This window comes from Argopecten irradians, unplaced genomic scaffold (genome assembly GCF_041381155.1).
Source record: "Argopecten irradians isolate NY unplaced genomic scaffold, Ai_NY scaffold_0327, whole genome shotgun sequence".
NCBI lineage: Eukaryota > Metazoa > Mollusca > Bivalvia > Pectinida > Pectinidae > Argopecten > Argopecten irradians.
This window is the reverse complement of record NW_027187794.1, coordinates 14120-31836: the sequence shown is the minus strand read 5'-3', so window position 1 is coordinate 31836 and position 17717 is coordinate 14120. Positions and strand designations below refer to the sequence as shown.

At 34.7% G+C, this 17717-nt stretch overlaps 1 long non-coding RNA gene across 1 annotated transcript; it reads right to left on the bottom strand.

The window, feature by feature from the left end:
- Positions 1–1013: 1013 nt before the first annotated feature.
- Positions 1014–6040, bottom strand: LOC138312461 (uncharacterized). The gene is made up of 2 exons (XR_011206956.1): positions 2953–6040; positions 1014–2353 (listed from the first exon to the last, which is right to left on the bottom strand). It is a non-coding gene; the product is annotated as an uncharacterized lncRNA (long non-coding RNA).
- Between the last annotated feature and the right edge of the window lie 11677 nt (positions 6041–17717).

Sequence of the window (17717 nt, the reverse complement as noted above, 5' to 3'; positions counted from 1 at the left end):
CACCATTGGATAAAATTTAGAATGGACAAAGTACGATTTCCATTACGGTATTAGAGATAATGCGACTTTTCTTAGAACACACCTGAAGCCCCAAGCTTTGAGCCCTGACCTGTGACGTCATGAGGACTCTACAGACTCTAAAGTAGTAGCTATATGTTCAAAATGTAATAACTTTTTGTGTCCATTATGATATATATTCATTAAAAATGAAATTATTTGAAAGTAGCAGCTATATTCAAAATCTACTACTGGATGTATGCATTCTGATATACAACGTGTGTTTATTATTTAAAATACATATAATACAAAATATCAAGCGGTTTTTTCCCTTTACATAAAGTGGGGTATCACATAAAGTACATACCTATAAAACTTGAAAGTTTCATGAAACAGCCTATAGCCTCACCTGTAATTATCTCCTATTGTTCTGTCTTTCACACGTAGTCTCCATTGGCCAACAAAATACCTTACCTGTATACCTAAATATTCAGAATGTTGGCTAAGTGTTAACCTTATGCATTATGTTGCGATAAGTTGTAACACTTAAACAAAATAAAGAATCTGAATCTGAACATCGATTTGTAAGGCACAAATACCTGTGTACATGTCCGATACATGTTTAATATATTCTCAATCACAGATATAGTTCGGAATACACTTGGAAATAGGGATTTATACCATACATATATTGATGTACCTATCGTAGATGAATTGCCATCTCTGCATAATTATACACAATAAAATGTACATAATAAGTATATCCGCGGTGTTTAGAACTACATATACATGTACACGATTATTATATTGCTAATCACCAGTATATATCTTTGTCATTTAATTCTACTGTAATTTGGCGGTTCTAATTCTATATAACAAGTTTTTGAGAACCGTCATATCACAAATATTTATAATTTATCAGGAGTGGTATTTTTCGACCAATTTGGTTTTGATGAAATAAATTCAGCTTTCATATAATACAGTACATCCGACGACTTGTTGATATTTCGCTCAAGTTCATTCATTAATGTCTTTACTTGAAAATAAAACATACACGGATCAGACGAAAAAAATGAGGCTGAAAATGTCAATGTCTTATACCAATAGCAGATATCAAGTATTGAAATCAGAATACTTCCGAATATAGCCAATGTCGTGCTGCGTTAATCTCTATACCTGTATACTGCTGTAACTAAAACGCGTGGTCAACCCTGGCTAATTAGGGGGCTAACCAGATTATGTAAGAAGGGTGTTTAGTGACCTGTCACGCTTTGTTGATTAGCACACATCACGTGTCAAAATATCAGTCCACAGGTAAGTTATAGATGGACCATCATGTAATTGCCGTATAATGTCATATTCGTAAACAATTATAAGTCATTGGTTTACAGTAAAATATACCGTTCGTACATAACATATACAAATGTAACAAGTGTATCAAGCACTACATGTATTTACTTCAGAAACACCCATGTATGCACTTCAGAAACACCCATGTATGCATTTGTACATGAAGATATATGTTTCTGGTTACATGTATATGTATTTTTATACCAGAAACTGCAAAATTATTTACAAATGGCATGTCGAGAAAGAACAATGCAAATGTAATGCACAATGTCAGGAATTTAACATTTCTGATAGTTGCTAGATTTCGGTATCCAATTCTTAACCAATAATGATAATCTATATGACCAATAAATGTACTGTTGAAGATTGCTTAAAAAGAAGAGAAACACGTTTACAACTATAAATGAATTGTGTATTATATAATTCAAACTCGCAAGTTTTTTTTTTTTTTTTTAACCCCCCGCCCTAATTTTTGTCTATGATCTGCGTGTATTGAACAACGAAATACATTATATACATATTTTGTTTCTTTTCGTTATGTTGAATTGGTTCTTGATTATATACAGAAACATGTTCAAATGGATGATTAAATATGACCATTTTTTTCCGAATTCTTCTCCTTTTAAATTACATAGTGAAAATTGAATATTCTCGAAGTTTGATAATTAAGTAATTTGTTAAAACAGAGATTAGATTTCTAGTAAAAAGATACCGAGCCGTGCATGTTTAAAAGTTTACGCAAGGCAGAGATAATGATAATTTCATTATTAAAATCTCTGCACAAGATGATGCCTTTAGACTGCTTATACAAGTGTATTTTAGCCTACTGTATAGACCACTACAATCCGCAGGTGTCACAACACTTGACCATTAACCGACTTATTAACAACATAATTATGGGTAATTGGAAGTCGTGGGAAACATCCTGTAGCTTTCGCTGACCACAGGGGGTCCATCTCCATCCATACAGGTAAGAGTGACACGCGAGCTGATCCTCTGGTTGTAACTGGAAAACAAAGTACCTGGAAAGTGTCACTCAAACTGATACTACGACCAATCAAAACAATGCCCGCTCATCAGTCGGTGACTCTGTTGTCATGGCCTTAACTATTATCCAGTTTTATATGTCAACACGAAGAAAATAATTTTCAAGAATGAGTACCAGGTTTAGTTTTAAGTACTGCTAGTAACGACAGTGACCACTGTGCACACACACGGTCTACGTTAAAAAAGCTATGTTTTCAATCAAATAAGTTGGTGATGGAAACTTAATTCCATAAGCAGATAAGCAGAGTTCTATTATTAATCAAGGTTAAATCACATTTTACATTCGGTATATTACACCACGACAGAGACATACATAGTATACTATCTAAATCTCTGCGAAAGGATAGACCATTGATTATTTACTCATGATTACATGATAAGAACTGTGAACACTCGCTGTTTTCTGCCAGGTAAGGTAGGTCACTTATATCCGAGACATAAGAAACATATATTATTTCTTGAGACATAAATGGTATAAATAGCTATCTAAATCTCTATATGAAATAAAACAATTTGATTGAGTCGATTGATTGATATCAATTCCACTGGGATACCAACCTACAGGTATACAAGGGAGTCCATACAGGGATGTCACAGGTAGGTCTGATCAACCAACCGTGAAATACACACCCGTGTCAATGGTTGTCCCATGCCTTGTCCTGGGGCGTAGTACAGGTGTGAAGGCTATGTTACATAATTACACCGGACACCTGAGAATATGATGTGAATGATGAACAATTTAAAGTGCAACATTGGAGCGGTAGGACTACCACGTGCACGCGGCCAGTTATTTGGTTATTGTACGCAAAAAGCAAAGCTAGAATAAAACTAGAATAGTAAGTTTCGTATTCAATTTCGAGACCTCACATGAACCAAGCACTTAAAATCGTATACGTACATATGTATGTACGCTAGTGCAGACCACATATTAATAGTTACAACATATATCTCAAGTTCCTTGTTCAACATTTATATTTGCATGTCGTTCTAAAGAGCCTGAATACATATGTAAGTTATGTTTGAATAGTTATTTATCGTTGAAAATGCCAACCAGAACACATTACATATGGTATCGAGAATCCTAAAATACTTAAAAGTGTTGCTTAAAATATGATGAAATGTAACTATCAATTGACTATTTTGCATATCATAAAGTGAATCTCAAAACATCTGACGAAAAAAATATTCAAAATACTAACTTTTTGACTCTGGAAACTGGACGAAATTCGAGATTTAGACACTGTATAATGCATATGGCTGCCGTGCGCTTGGAACACCGTAAGGTGCTTAGTAAGCTTGTATTATGAACAACATGCGAAATCAATAGTAAGGAAACATTTCTACTTCTCATTGTTTTGTTTAATCCAAACTGATTTCTGCTTAGAATGGATTTGTATCGCTTATTATTAAAGTAACCCGTATTCATGAATAGTCTGTTTCCTTATTATCAAAGTATCAATTTATTGCCCGCTCTGTGCATACTTTTTGCATAGTATAAATATATACTATCTGTATTAGGGCCATTATATCATTTTATTTATCTTGTACGTACAACTTAATATATATATTATACGTACAAGAAAGTACATGTATCATGAACGTACAACTCAGTATCTATGGCTTGTACATGTACGTACAAGATAACACCTTATATGTATAAGATAAATAAAATGACATAGTGGCCCTAATACGCCGCCGTGGGCTTTAGATGATACGTATATTTTAATTTTAAAAGCATGTTTTCGTGATTTACTGAAAAAGTCCTTTCCTATCATTATAATACCATCAACATATTGGTGATGACTTACCTACATGTATATCTACACCGTAGACAATTCAAACAAATTTGCCTAATAATCCATCCAATCTGGTTTGTAATAAAGCTGTAATAAAATCGTTTGAATGTTTAAATTTTATGTATGTTCAGAAACTTCTACACATGATATGTTCAAAGGCCTATTGAACTCAGTTTCTGTCAGCTGTCAAACTAATGTCAAAACTTCTATTCTTCTGACCATAAACATATATCGACATTCTCAAAATGGTTTATTTATTCTAACACTGAAACACGATCGTAAGAGGTTTGGAACAATGTGATACTTGCGTCTATAGGAGAACTGTTGGTAATTATACGACAAAAGAGGGTAAGAGCTTCTGAGAAACTTTGAAATTACATGTATATCGCTGAAAATATCATCAGTTAAAACTAATGACGCAATATCAATTAACTATGCGATATTGTGTATACGTCATGTACATAAATGTATATCTGGATAATAATGTCGGTCACAATGTCTTCCTTTCCCGATGATTTCAATATAACTGCGTTCGAAATATATATTTCTGGTTCAATCCTATATACCCCGTGACTTCCGGTAGAGATAGACTATCAAAAGATTTAAAATACAAATGAAACTAGAAATTTTGTTTTATGATTTAGACCTCGTAAGCCAGACAGAAGTAACCAAATGATGTCAACGAGGTCAGTTTATTAATTCTGATCATGGAATCACTGCTTATTCGTGTTTGTGTCATTATAAAGATATAAAAAGCAAGACCATCAGCGTGTGAATGTCATTATGACACATGTATTCATCTGCTAAATTTTGGGACAAAATTGTTAAAGGGTTAAAATCTAGATGCAGATAGTTGTGCATAGATCTATTTAGTTTTATTAGAAAATATAAAGCGTACCAAGTAGTACACATGATTATTGATCATTAAGTAATTTCACCAACGTACGTTTGGAATCCATGTCAGATTTAAGACTATTTATATATGTTTTCCGAGTATTTTGTTCTGCTATATATTTGAAAATTATAGCTTGTTTTTAAAAAATGTCATTATCAACAGGGACATGTGTAATCAAAACAACATAATCCTTGATCCTGGTATACGGTTGGCAATGCAACTATACAAAGTACATGAAAGTCTCCGCGTTAACTTCACGTTGTTAAATTACACTTACGTAATTGAAACGTACATGGTATGGATGTAAGAGTAAAGGCTCTTTCATTCTTCCGGAATCGTTATTTTGTATAATAGATAATATGATTTCCCGATATTTCACTCTGTACTTGTATATGTCTGTTCCAAATAAATGTCACAATGACCTTATTCAACTACAAGATACTACAAAAGGAATTTGTACTTACCGTGAACATTCAGCGTAATTCTAACATCTTCCTGTAAACAATTCATTTATGTGCACATATAGTCTTGTTGTCGATTCTTTTCCATTTTGTTAAAATAGATTATGAATATGAAAAAAGAAAATGATATACATTGTATAAGACTTACCATGCCATGACTTTTCGAAACTGCTTAAATATCGTACTAGTAACTGTTCCCGCTCCGAGACAGATATGATCGGCGGGCGAATCCGCTCTGAGGGCGAGCGGTCTCGCTCCATGAGCGGGCGAATCCGCTCTAGGAACGAGCAGCCGAACTCGCTCTACGAGCGGGCGAACCCGCTCGTAGAGCGGGGAGGACAGCGGGCGGATCCGCTCTGTGAGCGATGGATCATCCTCCCGTCCCGCCGCGATTCCGCTCCAACCTCGCCGCGATCCCGCTCAAATTCCAAGCGAAAGCTCGAGCGATTTTTCGCCCGCGGAGCTATTTACTCCCAAATCACCCTTCGGGTACTGTATTTGACTATTTTTTGAAAATCATGCCACAAAAAAACATTTCACATCAGTTCATACGTTTTTGTGATATTATATCTGGTTTATGTCTGTTTGTTTTTATGATTTTCTCCAAATTGTGTGTTTAAAGGAAATCCGTATGCGATTTTGTTTAGAATCCGGAATTTCGGTCCGGCCGGTGTCCCCTCTTATGAATTATAGCGACGAACGGCACTTCCGGTGTTTAAAAATCCATTCCCATTTACGACAGGGACCGCAAAAACCACAGAGATAGCATATAATTTTTCACTTCACTGCTTTTATTTGATTTATTTAATGATTTTAAACATTCAATATTATATGTAGACAATTTTCACCCATTGAAAAAATATCCAAGTGTGATGTCGTGGCGTATCGGAAACCATTCTGGAATTCAAAACAACCTCCGCAACTTCCGGTATAGCGTCATATGAATGGCGCGATTTTCAAAAGTATGGACCTACCTTAAACTGCTAAGAAATACTTATATAGTAAAATTAATACATTTTTGAACGAAAATAAAATCATATATCAATTTGTCTATGTTTTTTGAAACAAAAACTTGTAATGGTTTGATTTGATGCCATTGCCAACACTTTGAAAGCACAATATTTTGAAAAAACAACATTATACATATATGCACTAATATACGGGATGTGTGAAAATTGGTAAAAACTTTATTCTCTTACATAATAATCAACTCCCACCCATTTTTTTCTAGATTTTGTTATTATTTTACTTTATATGCTTTTCAGCTGTAAAAAAAAAATAATATTTCTGAGAATGCAGTTGCAATCATCATCTAGCTTGAAAAGTGAATGATAATGCCCTAAAAATTCCGAAATACTTCGTTATTGTGATTCAATATACTGGAAGTTGGTGAATCACCATTGTTATAATTGACATGGCCGAAAATAATACCCAAAATTTCGATATTTTCTGTCTTTAAAATTTAGCCAAAATTTTATTCGTCCCATTTTGCCTACATATTTGTGATCATAATATGTAATTATTTATACTCTTCAGAAAATAATACAGTTTTATGACATAAAACATTATTTTGATAACTTTTTGGATCAAAAAGGGAACCCTGTCATACACCTCTATTGGACAACATTAATCTGGCCACAGCACAGGCCCCTGGGACCTTTTGAATTTTTTAAACGTATTTCAAGGGTTTGCATTAATGTTGCTACATGTAACATTTAGTTTTAATAAAATTGGTTCGTGGGCAAATTTCTATTGTTCGTGAAAGAGGTCCTTTGTTTACTTTTATTCTTGCTTTTCACTAAAATAAAATCTGTCAAATTTTCAATTAAGATTAGCAAACAATAAAGACAGAAGAAATAGATAAGATATTTTCGTAATTTTCTTAGATACATAATTAGAAGAATAGTCAATACAATTAAAGTTGTAGCACTAGCAAAAGGCAAGCGTTAAAGAAAACGGATAGAACAGGGGCCAAAAACGCTGAAATTGTATTTTATAATTGACATATGTATATGCAAATTAAATTAATGTTGGAGATCTTGGATTATGGAGTATCATTTTTGAAAAGGGAATACACAAGTTATAGGCTTTGTCATGTATTACACCCCAAACACAGTGTCTCTATATTTCTATTCTCAACCGAAGATAGACTGAAGAAGGCTCTCAAGAATAGTGAAAACATATGTATGGGCATCATATTAGTGATTTATTCAAAGAATCCCCATTATCCATAGTTACAAGACTATTTATACTATTTAAGACCTTTTTATAAATCTCTCTAAAATTAAGGGGGAAAAAAGTATGTGACAAAACTAAGGTGTCGACCACCATGTTAGAGTCCTCTGACATTTGGACCAGGTGTCAATGGCATCTGCAATTGGCATTGTCACAGATCTAGAGCTTCAGTGAGAAAGTTCCATCGGGGTAAAGACAGTCCAGGCTTCTCTTTCAGAAGTGCAATAAAACTTGTATTCGCTAGGGCCAATTAAGCTCAAACTTCATACAGACTTAATAAGCTTCTTTACCAAATTGTTTGTTTGCCTTGGTATTGCTTATTTGTTTCCAAAAGTCAGGGTTGAAAATAGTTATAAAATCAGTGAATTTGTTTCAGTGTTATGTTCTACAGTGGTGAACTCTAAACCTGTTATTGTTTGATTCAGGACTTGGTTGGGGAAATCAAATTGGACTTTGGTGAAACTATTGTTTGTATTTTGAATTTAAATCAGAATACAGATGATAGAAAATACTGTACAATTATCCCTTTAAGAGAAAGTATGCAACATTGTTGTCCTGCTAAAGAGACTAAAATTATTTACAGAATACATTGTTATCCAATCTAGCAATTAAGGCATCTTATAATTGGTTTATACATGTACTTTGAGCTTTAATTGTTTGAAATAAACACTAAAACAAAAGGATGGCTCTTAATTCTTGGTATATGTTTATTTTTAAAAGTTTTAGCTACCAGATTTTTATCATTATAAAGGAATATTATTTAAAATTTCTTAAAAACATTTTAGCAAAGCTAAGTGAAAACAATTCCACTGTTGCTTTGTGACTCAGGCAGCCCTTGTGAAGGCTTTGTCTCACTCCAGGATGTGTGAACAACATTAGTGTGTTTTCCTTCTGTGCTAATTGCCTCTTTAATTCACTGATATTATCCATACCACATGCAACTCATATTTACCATATGCGACACAAATGGTGGCAAAACTAAAGTGCATCAACAATGGTTAGACATCCATTACTGTTGGAGAAAATGCATGTTGTATGTACCTGGTACTTAAGGGGTCATTACTACACATACTCATAACTTAGGTCTACATATCTCAAAATAGTTCATTTTTATTTTTTTCAGATTTAAAACATACATCATGCCATTGCACTAATGAACAAATGCTATAAAATTCATATCTGCATCAGCTCACTAAAGTATATCATATTATTTATAGTCTTATACCTATAAAGTTGACAGGCTGCAAATTAAAAGGTCTGCTCTGACAAATTATAACTTTAGGCCCTGCACCCCTGGGTCTTGAATTTGAACAAATCACTTGGGGCAATTGTTAAAGTGAATAGTCGGACAAAGAAACCCAGTTTAAATGCGTTCATTGGCCTTACAAAAGCAGGGGCGTAGCTAGAGGCTTTTACATGTGCAAGCCCAGGCGAGGGGTCTGGGGAAGCTTAGGCCCCCAGCGGGTCCAGGGCAGCGCCCTGGTTGGGGGGTTCAGGGGGGCGAAGCCTCCCGACGGAAAATGGTTTTAAGAAATTGTTTAGCCCCGAAAATGGTGTTTGATAATGCTTGGTATTGCTAAACTAGATTTATTAAAATCAAAAGTATAGGTCTGTTTTCTACCTGTACCCGATTATTATGCGTTAATTTTTAGTACAAAGTGTATGAAAATCTCATAAGTCCTACATGTATCTTGAGTGACTCTAAGGGGATTCGAGGATGGTTTGACAGAATTTTCTTACGTTACGATTTTTGTTTTCATATGTAAAAATCGAATTATACATATATGTGAAAAAAGTGAATGAATATAAAAACAGCGCCTCATATCATAAAGCATAAAAAGTCGCATTGATAGAAAAATACAGTATACGAAATTTTGTCTTCTTAAAGTCTATCTTGACGGGAAATTCTATTTCTCTATATCGCTCCAACAAGAGTACATGTATGTGTCAGTAGATTGTACATTTACTCTGGGTTGGGATTTTGGAACAATAATCCCATATCTAGATAAGGTGGCCTTATCCTATTTAGTTGACTGAATAGAATCTAGTCCGCTAAACCTGCCTATATTATAAGGTTGTTTTTTTTTGTTTTTTTTTGCCTAATATATAGACTTTATATTAGGCAATAAATAAATAAATACAATGTAAATAAAAAGCCTAATAATATAGGCAGGTTTTAGCGGACTATCTAAGTAGAATCTATTCTGTGTCACTATAATTTGCGAGCGAGTGTCACTTTTCGATATTTCGGTTTAAGTTTAAAAAAGCATACTTGTCGTTAATTGTGTCTTCTTCATATTAACGCACCAAACAACACAAGCACTATAAACACCCAGAACCCGTAGGTTGATCGTACTTCAGGACTTCCAAAACTGCACGGGTATATTTCAGTATCATTAACTTTAGATAAATCATCAAGACCATGAATAACTCATACTAAGGATTTTTTTTATGTGCAAGCCCGGGCTTTTTTTTATAGAGCAAGCTACGCCCCTGAAAAGTTCTCACATATTAATATGACGGTCAAGTTCTGCTTAGTTTCCCAGTTCTGACCATTGAAATAAAGAAAAGTTGAAAGCATTGAAAGAGAGGCTGCATGGAAATGTAACCACGGACTTAGTCAGCCGAGAGGACGTTTTAGGATGCCGGTACTTTAAATTAATTTCTTCGTACGCAGACAGATTTTGACGAGAGATTTTATTTTTCTATTTCATAAGAAATCATACAGGATACATTCACATCATTTTTACCAACTTTAGCTATCCTTGCCCGACTGTTCACTTTAAAGTCAGTGGTTTTTGTCTGTGCCCTCTGGTTTTCCTGATCCACCTCCTAAACCAGTTTAGTGGCACATCCTTTATATAATAGATAGTAAAACAGCTAAGATGAGAGCAACAATTACATAACGCAAACTAAATTGTAAAATCAAACTGACCACTTTGTTTGTGTGTGTTTGCATGTCTAGACTGTGGTTCAGAAAAAACTCAAGGCTGAGATCTATATTAAGGATTATATTTGTTTTCATGACGATAAAGAACCAAGTGGGAAAACATTAATAATTGTTGTGTTTAAAGCATACATGTTTTAGGTTTAGCTTTGTGCATATTGCTGCCTTTGTACACTGCTGTATTATGTAAATACATGCCATTACTGTTCAGAACTAAACACAATCTCGCTAATCAGACATGCCTCTTATTACATTGATTACTTGTTTTAGGTTTAGCTTTGTGCATATTGCTGCCTTTGTACACCGCTGTATTATGTAAATACATGCCATTACTGTTCAGAACTAAACACAATCTCGCTAATCAGACATGCCTCTTATTACATTGATTACTTGGTGACAAAGAAATGCAGTCTCTACCCTAGCTGTACTTAAGCTGTGAAAGTTCTTAGGTGAACATGATAGGAAATTAACCAAAAATATATACTCTATAGACTGAAATGAGGAAATTGACCAAAAATATGTACACTATAGCATGAATCTTTCGTTGTGTAGGAACATTTGTTGTTTTTATTGTTGCTGTGGAACCACGAATATAAACATAACAAAGTTTTATATAGCATACTGTAAACCAAATTTTCTTTGCGTGTGATTTACTTTCCCGATCCAAGTAAATTGGCGAAAGTTAAATTTATTTCAGCGAATTAATATCTGCATTGATAGACATTATTAGTCAATTGTTAAATTGGCGAATAGTAATCTTTGCGTACTTGTTTTGAGATAAAAATCACAAAATTTTATAGCCGTGAATAAAAAATTATTGTTTACAGTAGTCATTATATTGATCGATTGGCTGTTAACCTGATGAATAGCTCCAAACCACAAAACAAAGTACACACAAATATTTCATGGTGTACAGTATAGAAATGATTAAAACACATCAATTGCAAGATATTTCCTTGGTCATGTTTTAAAGATTACTAAATCGCAATGACATATCATACACAAAGATGTTTGATTCAGTCCATGTGATTAAGTCTACATAAATTCCATTTGAGGTTATCATTTAGACATCAAATGCCATTTGTAGGCCAAAAAAAAAAAACATTTCCTGAAGATTTACTTTTTGACCAACATCTGATATTGGACTATTCAAAACATCTGTGGTCCATCCGTCTGTAAAAAAATTCTTAAAATCATAATTTCACAGAAAGTACTGAGAAGCTCCTTCTCATGTGTCATATTTAGCTTTTTCCTAATTGGTGCCTTGGGTTATGCATTTTGGAACTGTTTTGGTCAAAGATTAAGCGGACACTCCACCATTTTGGATGTTTGTAATTAAGGTTGTTATCGCTATGTTTCAGAATGAATGTACTGAAGTGATTGTAATAAAATTTTATATGTGGTTTCCCCTTGGAGTCTAGTTTAAGGGTTATGGGTATTGTATTAGCTATCCCTGATGTTAATAATTAAAGTGATTTGTTGCTATGAAGACATCAAGCATACTTTTTTCTGTGTATCAAATCATTCAAAGGATGAGGGAAAGAACTTAGTAAAACCAAAGAAACAATACTTCTATCTTTTGACTGACATAAATCACTCTATGATGGGCACTAATATCTCTCGGGGATCTCTTGTTACTTATTGGACAATAATAGTTCTCTGATCAATACACATTTAAACATGGCTCCTTCATCCCTGTTTAGACATTTTTTGCTTACTATCTTATGAATATTCATGGACTGTAATGCAATACATAAAACTTTGCAGGGGCCCCTCATCCTTGTTTAGACTTGTTCATTTGCATGGCTTTATAGCTGTTTTATAAAGTTTAGTAGATATTTGTTTGTTTACTATTTTAATGCACATTTATGTACACAGACCTGTAGCCACTGAATCATAACTCATGGCAATTTTGCTGTATATAATTATATTATATGCACAAACACACTCTAAACTTCCTGTAATGAGGGGCAATGTTCTTTAGTGTTTCATTGTAGCTATATTTATATAAGAGTATCTTTGTAGAAGTGCTTGACCTTGAGATTATCACTATAGATGTGCATTCCTATGGACACTTGACCTCTGACTTAAAATCAGTAGATTCTCTTTTGTGGCCTACTTCTCATGGTGTATATACCGTACAGACTACTATCAGGACCAGTCTCCGCCAGGATTATAGTGACCATTTATGGCCGGGTATCACAGCAACTTAAAGCATAAATAAAACAAATTAGGCTAGTTTGCTTTGATATCGCAATTTTTAATTTCTTTTCAATATTATTGGTTATTTTGCACAGGGTAAAGTGGGCATAAAAAATCTGTGTATGTTTTATGACAGGACTTCCTCTTTCTTTATTTCTCTTTGGATCAAGTCATATCATCCATACACTTTGCTGTTTGAATAGATTGCATGAAAACAATAACAATTTAATTTGAAAATATAATAATATGAAAACTGTAGTTCAACCTCAACATTAGCCAATCAATGTCACACAAAAAAAAACCAGTTTATTATATTTTTCAAATTGAGGTTAAAATCTGCATATAAATTATAAATTTAGATTTGGATATAAATTGTGATTGTGGAATTGATTGAGGCATGCAATCTGAGTAGTTTTCCAATAGATATCAGCTGATATCTAGTATACCTCCATGTTATTGGTTGCATATATATGATGAAAGGGACATAACTAAAAAATTCTCTGAAAGCCACACAAAATCATTTGGTTCTTAAATAACAGCTCTAATAAGGATCAGACGTATGCATAGATCTTTTAAACAATTTCACATAGTCTTTTATATATCATAAAGAAAGAAAATTGGACCTTCCTCTTGAATGATGACGTTTGTTCGAGATATACTATGGCAGTCCTAGTTCAGACATGGATAGTATCATGATCCAAACTCATGAGAATTTACAAACATCAAAATGGTCTCTAGAGTTTCTGATAATAGGAAAGCATTGAAGATGCAAGTTGGTTGAATAAAATCAGTGCATATGTCGGAAAATGTGTTTTGATAACATTTCAAAAACTTTACTTTAAGATAGTGATTGAAAGCTTATCTTATCAAAAACAACCTAATTTTGTAAAATGAGAATGTATTTGTTAAGATAACAATTAGCCATTTAATAATATTGGGTATATATGTATGTATGTGTTCCATATAGACAAATGGATCGACAGATGCCATGAGAAAAGAAGAAACAAACTAATGGACAGGTACTTTAAACATTGAAATGTTACAATCAGATGTATTGTGTGAGACTGAACTGTTCCTAGATCTTGACCTTGATGTGGTAAGTACACTAGACCACATATAAGTGGCAAAAGTTAATTCTCGCTCTGACAGACTTTGTAAATGCTCACCTGATCCCGCATTGACTGTTTACTGGTATTTCAGTACAGCTCATCTACAAGGTTTAGAATTTTTGTTTGACAAGAATTTAAATTTTTTGTCCCCAGCAGGTATGACAGTTGTTTGTTAAGATTTGTTTAAAGGTTCCTGCGGGTGGGTTGTTTTATCACCTCAATAGAACCACTTTTCTTGCTCCAGTTCAGCTCCAACACAATGAAGGGAATTGTGTAGGAGGATTCGAGCGACCCTTTGACATTTAACAAATTTGATTTGATCAGTCTTTATGACGCTTAATGCTTATATTCATAACCTGATTCGGTTTATAGACTGGTACCGACGAATTCACTTCTGATTTGTTATGCAAACCTTTTTTTTCTTTAATTATACAAGTGGAAGAAATGGGGTAAAGAGCAAATTGATTTTTAAAGGTCATGAGGATTTTTGTACTAACACTTGTTGGTAATTTAGCATTTTCTGACACGGTGCCTAATGTCAAAAGTTAGCAGCATATATATATATATTTCAGTCAGTAGGAAAAGTGGTATTGTTTTTTACTCACTTATTCAGATGAACCAATGCTGTTTTTTAGTGTGGGATACAGCTGTTGGGTGAGGATTCAGAGTTGTCAGACTAAAATTAGTTTGTTAATTCTGTAGAACCTGAGGTTGTGGGGTCAATATACATAGATGTTGCTCATTTCTGACTATGTGTTAGGGTGGCAATTAATGGCACTGATTGGTTTTTGTAATAAAGTGCCAAGGTTACAGTCTGTTAGGAGGTCAAGATTATAATCTAATATATTCCAGAAGGTCAAGGTTACAGTCTAATGTATGCCAGGAGGTCAAGGTTACATTCTGATGTCTGTGAGGAGGACATGGTTACAGTCTGATGTATGCAAGGAGGTCAAGGTTACAGTCTGATGTATGACAGGAGGTCAAGGTTACAGTCTGATGTATGACAGGAGGTCAAGGTTACAGTATGATGTATCCATGATGTCAAGGTTACATTCTGATGTCTGTTAGGAGGTCAAGGTTACAGTATGATGTATGCCAGGAGGTCAAGGTTACAGTCTGATGTATGCCAGGAGGTCAAGTTTACAGTCTGATGTATTCCATGAGGTCAATGTTACATTCTGATGTCTTTTAGGAGGTCAAGGTTACAGTCTGATGTCTGTCAGGAGGTCAAGGTTACAGTCTAATGTCTGTCAGAAGGTCAAGGTTACAGTCTGATGTATGTCATGAGGTCACGGTTACAGTCTGATGCATGTCAAGAGGTCAAGGTTACGTTCTGATGTATGTCAAGAGGTCAAGGTAACACTGTAGATGTCTATTAGGAGATCAAGTCTGGTGTTTATATTAGAAGTTAAAAAATTACAGTCTGTTATGATTCTGTTAGAAGTTTTAAGATAAAGGCTGATATATGCCTGCAGAGGTCAAGGTCACACTATTAAGTCTGTTAGAAGGTCCAGGTTGCAATGGATGTTTTTGTCAAGGGTTAAACATTCAAGGTTATATGCTGATATTTGTTTCAGATGATCAAGTTTAGACTTATATTTATATCTGGAATAAAAGTTACACACTGATGTCTCTGTCAGGGGTCAAAGTTAAACGCTAATATCTGTTTCAGAAGGTCAAGGCTACAAACTAATGATTGTGGTTGAACTTCAATGTCTAGACGTTAAAATTTGATTTAAGTCCAAAAGGAAATGCTACATGGTAAGTAGTATTAAATGCAGGTTTCTCCTAACTTTACAATGAAGGTAATCACGTTGGGGGCATTATAGTGCACGTTTTGTAGGTCAGTACATTCACAGGAGGTAATTAGGTAAGGTGTCTGGCAGGGCGACAGCACCAGGGACACCTGACGTAGTTACACATTTCATGTGTCTGTTTCATTTAGCAGAGGTTACATGGTACATTTGACAAGTTTGTTTCATCAGCTATTCAGATTCCTGACCTCCAATATCATGTGGAACACCCATTTGGACATGTAAGTGCCAGAAATTAATCAAATGGCATTTGAAATATTGCTGAAGATTCAATTTACTTTAATGATCATCATTATCATTTTAGTTAATTAAATACGTTTGAAAATAGATGCATTTATATTTGTACATTCAATCCAATTTAATTTTTCTTCTTTGTACGCAGCCTCACCTCCTGCCCCCTACATGCACATGTATGTATTCAATATCATGGCAAATGTCGTAGCATACACAACACAAAGTGCGAATTCTTATGCGGTACCCGAATGGTTAATGATTGACAGCTGGTGATCCGTCCATTGCATGATGATATAAAGGTGCTTCTTTTTTGTGCTGAGTCCTTACGATCTGTCCTCATAATAGGTAACACTATATGTACCAGAAATTAATATTGAAACCTAAATATCCATTCTTTCACTAATATGACAGGAAGTCTATCTATGGAGTCTAGGGAGGCATTATTTTCTCCCTTACAAAATGCCAATAGTTGCCATGACTGTCTCATGATTGGCACGTGCAGATCTCTTCCATTGCTTGTTAACTATGTGAGGTTGAGAATCATCTTAAGCAATGTGATGATCAAAATCTTAATGGAAATGTTATTTATGTCTGTCAATTGGGACAAATAATATTAAGTTTATTGATATGTTTGAAAATAACTTATTTCATGAATCAGTCAGTCAGTGCCTCTGTCAAAGTGAAACATGTGTTTCTGTATTTGCTGTTAATGATCCTATTGGATAATTTAATACAGAAATATGCTTTCACTGAAACATGCATTTCAACATTTTATTGTAGATAAGGTGGTGGCCATGACTCAGCTCAAATAGCTGATTATGGATGGATTTATCATGACATTTGGTAAGATGAATCTGACATTTTACAACTTGTATTACACTGGTGCCCTATTCCCGGGTAGCAGCCAATTCTTTCCCCCCTGCTGAAAGTTTCCCCGGGGAAAGAATCAGCTAGCTGAAAGTTTCCCCGGGGAAAGAATAGGCTAGCTGATTCTTTCCCCCCCTAGTTATTTTTTTCCCCCGGGGAAAGAATTAGCTAGCTGATTCTTTCCCCCCTCTCGATTTATTTCTAGGTGGGAAACTATTGGCAAGCTGATTCTTTCCCCCCTCTCGATTTATTTCTAGGTGGGAAACTATTGGCTAACTGATTCTTTCCCCCCTCTGGAATTATTTCAAGGGGGTGGGAGAGACTATTGGCTAGCTGATTATCCCCCCCCCCTCCTGATTAATTTTAGGGGGAAATATTGGGTAGCTGATGATGTCCCCATTTCCTGTCTCTTTATTTCTAGTTGGGAACTAATGGCTAGCTTGATTCTTTCCCCCCTCTCGAATTATTTTCAGAGGGGGGAAACTATTGGCTAGCTGATCCTTTCCCCAGTCTCAGGGGGAAATATTGGCTAGCTGATTCTTTCCCCCACTTCAATTTATGGGGGAAATATTGGCTAGCTGATTCTTTCCCCCCTTCAATTTATATTTATAAGGGGGAAAACTATTGGCTAGCTGATTCTTTCCCCCCTTCCCTGTCTATTTATTTCTATATGGGGGAAACTATTGACTAGCTGATTCTTTCCCCCCTTCCCTGTCTATTTATTTCTATATGGGGAAAACTATTGACTAGCTGATTCTTTCCC